Source organism: Prionailurus bengalensis, chromosome E1, assembly GCF_016509475.1.
Source record: "Prionailurus bengalensis isolate Pbe53 chromosome E1, Fcat_Pben_1.1_paternal_pri, whole genome shotgun sequence".
Classification (NCBI taxonomy): Eukaryota; Metazoa; Chordata; class Mammalia; order Carnivora; family Felidae; genus Prionailurus; species Prionailurus bengalensis.
In genome coordinates this window covers 22,618,549-22,624,548 of record NC_057347.1, presented here as the reverse complement: position 1 = coordinate 22,624,548, position 6,000 = coordinate 22,618,549, and the positions used below count along the sequence as shown (strand labels likewise).

Genomic DNA, 6,000 nt, shown 5'->3' with positions numbered 1-6,000 from the left:
TGCAACCCTTGTGCTTTATAGTTTGCTAAGCACTTCTCCGTAGTGCTCCGTAATCCTCATACCAACCTACCTCCTAAACCATTCCAATTCTTTCAAGAATGAGGAAGCTGGAGTTTGGAGGTGTTAGTACCTGCTGAAAGGTACACAGCCGATGAATAGCCAGGGTGGGCTCCCGAGCACAGGGTCATTTTCCTTTTACTAAGGCCTTCCTCTGAGCAGTTTCCTCACCCTCTTAGGGTAAAACTAACCCTGGGGGTTTAGACTGGGAAATCCTAGAAGAGGGAGGTGCCAGCGAGTGAGTGGGACAAGCATGGGTTTTGATGTCTTACAGATCTGGCTTTTAATAGCTTTCCAGCTACAGAACCTTGACTAAACTAATGAACCCTGATGGGCCCGGGTTGCCTCCATTATGAACCATCACTTGCTTATAGCATTGTTGCGAGGAACAATGAGATAGGAGAGGCGACTCACAACCTCTTACAACGAAACCAGTTCAAAGATGTTAAAGGACTCGCTCAAGGTCACCAGGCTGGACCACCATCTAGCTGAGCCTCAGACCTGGACTCCAGCTCGTCGCGCAGTCTGGTGACCAAGGCAACGAGGAGCAGAGGGATGCCCAGATAGGGGCGAATGCATGCATCCACAGGACTCAGGCTCGGACTCGGCCAGCCCCGCCTCCGGCGGCCCCAGCTCCGCCAGGGGGCGCGCTCGGAGGCCGCGCTCTAGCCCGCCGCGTGCCTCGCCCCTCTCTATGGTGGCTTGGGCGCTGCGGGAGCGGAGGCGCGCTCCCGAGAGGGGGCGGGGCCGCACCGGGGGCGGGGCCGCGCGAGGGGCGGGAGCGGCCGGGCCGGGAGGCTGGGGATGGGTGGGGGGGCCAACTTCCTGGGGCCGCCCGTGAGGATGTCGCGACCGCCCCCCGGTGCCCCTCAGCCCCGGAGACGCCGCCGCGGCGGAGTCCGAAGCCCCCCTGCCTGAGGCGTCCGCGGCCCGGATCCGGCTCCTCCCCTCCCCTCCCCTCCCAGGTGCGGACCGGGCGGGCGGCCGCGGCAGGTGAGGAGGCGGCGGCGGCGGCGCTGGGATCCGCGGGGCGCCCGGCCTGGGTGGGGTCCTGGGGGAGGCCGGGGTGGGGGCGCTGCTCGGCCTCGGCTCTCGCCGCGCTGTGGTCTGGAAGCGCCTCCTCCGTGCGGGGCGCGGCCTGGGACTCTCCCTGCCTCGCTGGAAGTCTCCGCATCCGGGGCAGCTCGCACCTGTCCCAGTAAAAGTCCCTCCAAAGAAAGCATTTCACCTGTGGGGGCAGTAACAGGAGACGGGTCTTTTCAAATATCCCCAAACGCCTTACATACCGGCAGGTTCAATTGGTTTGTGGGGGGAAAGATGCCGCCTTATGGCAGAGGAAACTGAGTCAGGTACGCGGCGGCCTGGTGCCCCCTTAAAGGAGCTGGCTTGTCCCTGCTTCCTAGCGGAGGAGCCTTTCGGGCCTCTCGGAAGGAGACGGCTGGAGTTTGGAGGCTTAGTGGAGAAGTTTGGGAATGTGCCCCCCCCCCCCACCCCCTCCCGCTTTAGGGATTTGTCCTCTGTTCGTGTGAGGTGGTGTGTGAGGTCGTCAGTGGCCAAGACGGAGAGGGAAGTGGGACCTCTCTGCAGCCGGCAGCCCCTGAGACATTTGCCCAGGCGTAGGGAAGTATGGCTAGACCAGGGGAGTCAGAGCATGGCAGGCATCTGTCTGCTCAGAGCCTGATTTCGGGCTGGTAGAAGATACAAACAACAGCATATTTTCTCCTTTTTGTTGGCCTGTCATTTATTCTAGTGGGAAAAAACTGCTTGTGTAATCAAGGAAGGGTGTATCAAGCTCCTCCCAGTCTACCGCAGGGAGGAATTACGGTTAGCTTGGAAATAGGGCTTTACCCACTACTGTCACTTTGCACCTTGGCTAAAGGCCACGGTGACCTAATTACAGACATCCACAGGTGCATGTGGCCTTCTAGAAAGCAGCGAGTTCCTTATTCATCCCCTTTTACAGGTGGTTTGGAGGACCGGGAAGATTTCCCGTCACTCCTGTTGCTACAGCTGTCTGGGGAGCCTTGTCATTTTCTTAGTGACAATTCAAGTTACTGCAATGTGACCAAAGCTGTCCTATTTATTGAGCCATTTTTTTTAGGAATGGGAGTAGGCAGGGGACAGGTGCAGGGCCGAGTTCCTATACAGAGTTCCAGGGTTGGGAGATGCAGGGTTGCTCTCTGTTCAGGGGATTTCAGGTTTGAATAACTTCTCTATCATTTTTTCCTGATTGTGTTCTTTTTCACATTCAAGGAAGTGGGTGATGGCAAGTATTTCTGAAGCATTATGGCATATTTCCTAATAATTTTGGACTTCAGAGTACAGTTCATAAATTACAGTTGATTTAGAGGTGTTATTTTTCTTAAGTTTGGAAGTTGTGTATAACAACTTGATGTGGCAAGGCTAAATAATAACTTGATTGTGCTTGAAGGAAATTTCCATGTAATCTAGGAGACACCCACACACTTTAATGTCTATATCTAATTATGAAGATAAGCCCACTAAAAACTTTCAAATTGGTCAGGTAGAGGTAGAGAGCTGTTACTCTGTTTACATTGGGATCAAGGGTTTTAAATCCTCTAAATTGATTTAATTTAACCATTTGCTAAAATAATACGCACAAAACAAGAGCTGTTCTCAGATTAGAAATTAATTTGTTTTTTTTTAAATTTTTTTAATGTTTTTATTTATTATTGAGAGACAGAGTGTGAGCAGGGGAGGGGTAGAGAGGGGGGGGGGACACAGAATCTGAAGTAGGCTCTAGGCTCTGAGCTGTTAGCACAGAGCCCGACGCGGGGCTCGAACTCACCCAACTGTGAGATCATGACCTGAGCCGAAGTCAGTCGCTTAACCGACTGAGCCACCCAGGTGCCCCAGAAATTAATTTGTTTTTAATCTTTCTCATGGCCAAGGGGTTGACATAACTAACTGCTTAGCACTATCTAATAATGCATCTTTAAGGCCTCTTAAGATAGCAGTGGAAAAAGCATTTTCAATTACCAGCATTTAGAAAAGACAAAACAGCAACAGTAACAAAAAAGGGCACAATTTCTTCCCTAAACACATGTTCACTGTCATGTTTAATATAGCCACACCCATCTGTAAGAGTATTGTCCCTAGAACTTTCTGGAAACACCTATAGACACCTAAAGAGTGTTAGGGGGACAAATTCCACCTTGATGTCTTATAATAGAATCTTTAATGCTGCTATTGCTTTAATGGTAGATTAGAGACTTAAAAAAATATTTATTTTGAGAGAGAGTGCTGCACCCATGAGCAGGGGGAGGGGGGGGGGAAAGAGAGAGAGAGAGAGAGAGAGAGAGAGAGAGAGAGAGAGAGAATCTCACGCAGGCTCCACAATATCCACTCAGAGCTCCACACGTGGCCTGAACCCACGAACCTCAATATCATGACCTGAGCTGAAATCAAGAGTTGGTCGCTCAACCGACTGAGCCATCCAGGCACCCCTAGAGACTTTTATATCAAACTTGTACTGACCATAGTGTTTATATTTTGGGATGAAAGTTTTAACCTATGTACCTTTCGAATCTCCTCACCTCTGCAATACAGAGCTAAGTTATAATTTAGAGTTTAATGAGAATACATAGTTTTCAATTGCTATTGGTTAAATCTCAAGGGACGAGCTGCTTTATTATTGTTTGGTAATGATTACTGGTTTGGTAATGATTACTGGTTATTATTTTTGTTTGGTTACTGGTTATTGGTAGTGGTTACTTGTGTTTATGTAAGAAAGATTTTGGTAATTATAAGGACAATCTATTTTTTTATTACCTTTTTTTGGTTTATTTTTTAATTGAACTATAGTTGACACACAAGGACAGTCTTTTTATATGCAAACACGCGAACTCCCATTCTTTCAATAGGGAAATGGTTTGGTCATTTTCTTGTATCGTGACTTTATATTATCAACAGTGTTTTAAATAGGACTTTTAATAGGATATTCTGTTACATCTCAAATGAAAGCCATCCCTGACAGGAAGGAATCCTAGGCCTTGGCTCTCCCAGTTTCCAGGATTTATCAGTTGCCATGGTCAGGACAGTGGTTTTATCTAATCCTATAATGCCATTCTTACTTTAAACCCATTATCTTCCTTTCTCTTGATTAAGATGGTCATGAAGTTTCTTTGCTTTCCCCTGTGCAGGTTGAATATTCCCCATTTTTGATGAATTTGGGCCTGTTAACGTTCTGAATTGGAGCCAAACAGTTGGTTAAGAGAATCCTACTGCACAATCTTAAACATTTTCCTTTTTCAGAGCAAGCATAAAATCTGTGTTTCCTCTGGGGGAAAATTAGCTTTTTGAATCTGATAGGAAAACCAAAGCTGGTTTTTCCAGCTTTGTACCAATACAAAATCTTAAACTTTCCTTTCTGGTTTTGCCAGTACAGTGACTGGTGACAGTAGTGAATGATGAACTAGAGCCATTGGGAGATCCCCAAGTCTTCCCGAATCAGTAAAAAAAGGTCACATTGTATTCAGTGCAGCCTTTAGCCTTTTTAGTGTGTTTTATTGCAAGGAGTTCCCAAAGCCAGCCATTCCTTGAAAGCTGCAGTTTGCAGCTGAGTCACTAAGGGGTTCTTTAAAAATACAGATTTCCCAGCCCCACCTCCTGGAGATTTGATTGAGTGAATGAGTGATGACCAAGAATCTACATTTTGTTTATTTATTTGTTTAATTTTGTAAAAATGTTTATTTTATTTTTGAGAGACACAGAGCATGAGCGGTGTAGGGGCAGAGAGAGAGGGAGACACAGAATCCAAAGCAGGCTCCATGCTCCGAGCTGTCAGCACAGAGCCCAATGGGGGGCTCCAACCCACGAACTGTGAGATCATGACCTGAGTGAGATCATGACCTGAGCCGGAGTCAGAAGCTTAACTGACTGAGCCACACAGGCGCCCCAAGAATCTACATTTTAAAAACCATTCTGGCATCTATTTCCAAAAAGGTCCCCAAAGCGATTCTGATATGCAGCCAGGTTTGGGAGCCACTGTTGCACTGCTTTGAAATTCTTTACAAATGGTAGTCCCTTTAAAAGCATCATTATGGTATCCAGGATGTTTGATTTGCTAGAATAGCCCATTTCCTAGTCATGACAGATAACAAAGAGCTTTTATAACTTTTATGTAAATTACTTTACAAAGAGGCCCCGCCCTCCCGCTGTATTATCTATCTGGAGTCATGAGGGAGGGTTGGTGAAAGTAGCTTCCTTTATTTCCTGAGTGGACAAATGAATGATAATGTGGAAACGACTGGAGGTCTGAATCGGTAGTCGAATCTAGTTACGATCAGTGTTGGATAGGAGAGATGCCTGGGAATTCTCCGCGTGTAGGATTTAAAAATAAAGCCAACTTGCCAGATGTTTCACTGCTTCATAGCCAAAGAGCTTTATTGAAAATAATGGAGGCTTAATAGTCAATAAAATTTAGTCACGGGTCCTTTGCGGAGTTCATGGAAGGAAGCACAATTGCTGAAGTACAGAACCATCCCAGTTAAAACAGAATTGGGGCACTCAACATGTTAGTTAGGGAATTAAACTTGGGAAAAGTGTAACAGTTGAGGAAATAGACAAACCTGGTTTTGAATCCCAATTCTTCCACCTCCTGGCCTCTGCTACTTCAAGACACGTTCCTTAATCTTTGTCAGCTTCATTTTCTTCATCCCCAAGATGAAAATAATGCCTGATGGGATTGTTCCGTGGATTAAAAGAGAGAAGATCCATTCTTTATACATTGCAGGCAACTCCATGAATGTTCACTTCTCCTACTTTCTGCTAGGATTTCTATTCCAGAGGCTTAAGATGTCTTTCTAAATCTGGCCTTCTCTGTATCTCTTTCCAGGAATATCTACTCTGTCAGCTCTTTTAGAGAGTCTCTGAAAGAGTGAGGACTAAAGTTAGGAACTGGATGATATGGGTAAAGAAGAT

General features: G+C 46.8%; 1 protein-coding gene across 2 annotated transcripts in view; it reads left to right on the top strand.

Annotated features, from left to right (window-relative positions):
• Window positions 1–829: 829 nt before the first annotated feature.
• Window positions 830–6,000, top strand: part of RFFL (ring finger and FYVE like domain containing E3 ubiquitin protein ligase) — a 65,597-nt gene continuing 60,426 nt past the window's right edge. Inside the window, exon 1 of one of the 2 annotated variants that reach the window (XM_043583708.1) lies at window positions 830–1,050. The gene's annotated coding sequence lies outside the window, so the exon portion shown is untranslated. The remainder of the gene's footprint in view (window positions 1,051–6,000) is intronic. The other variant, XM_043583709.1, reaches the window with a different exon arrangement.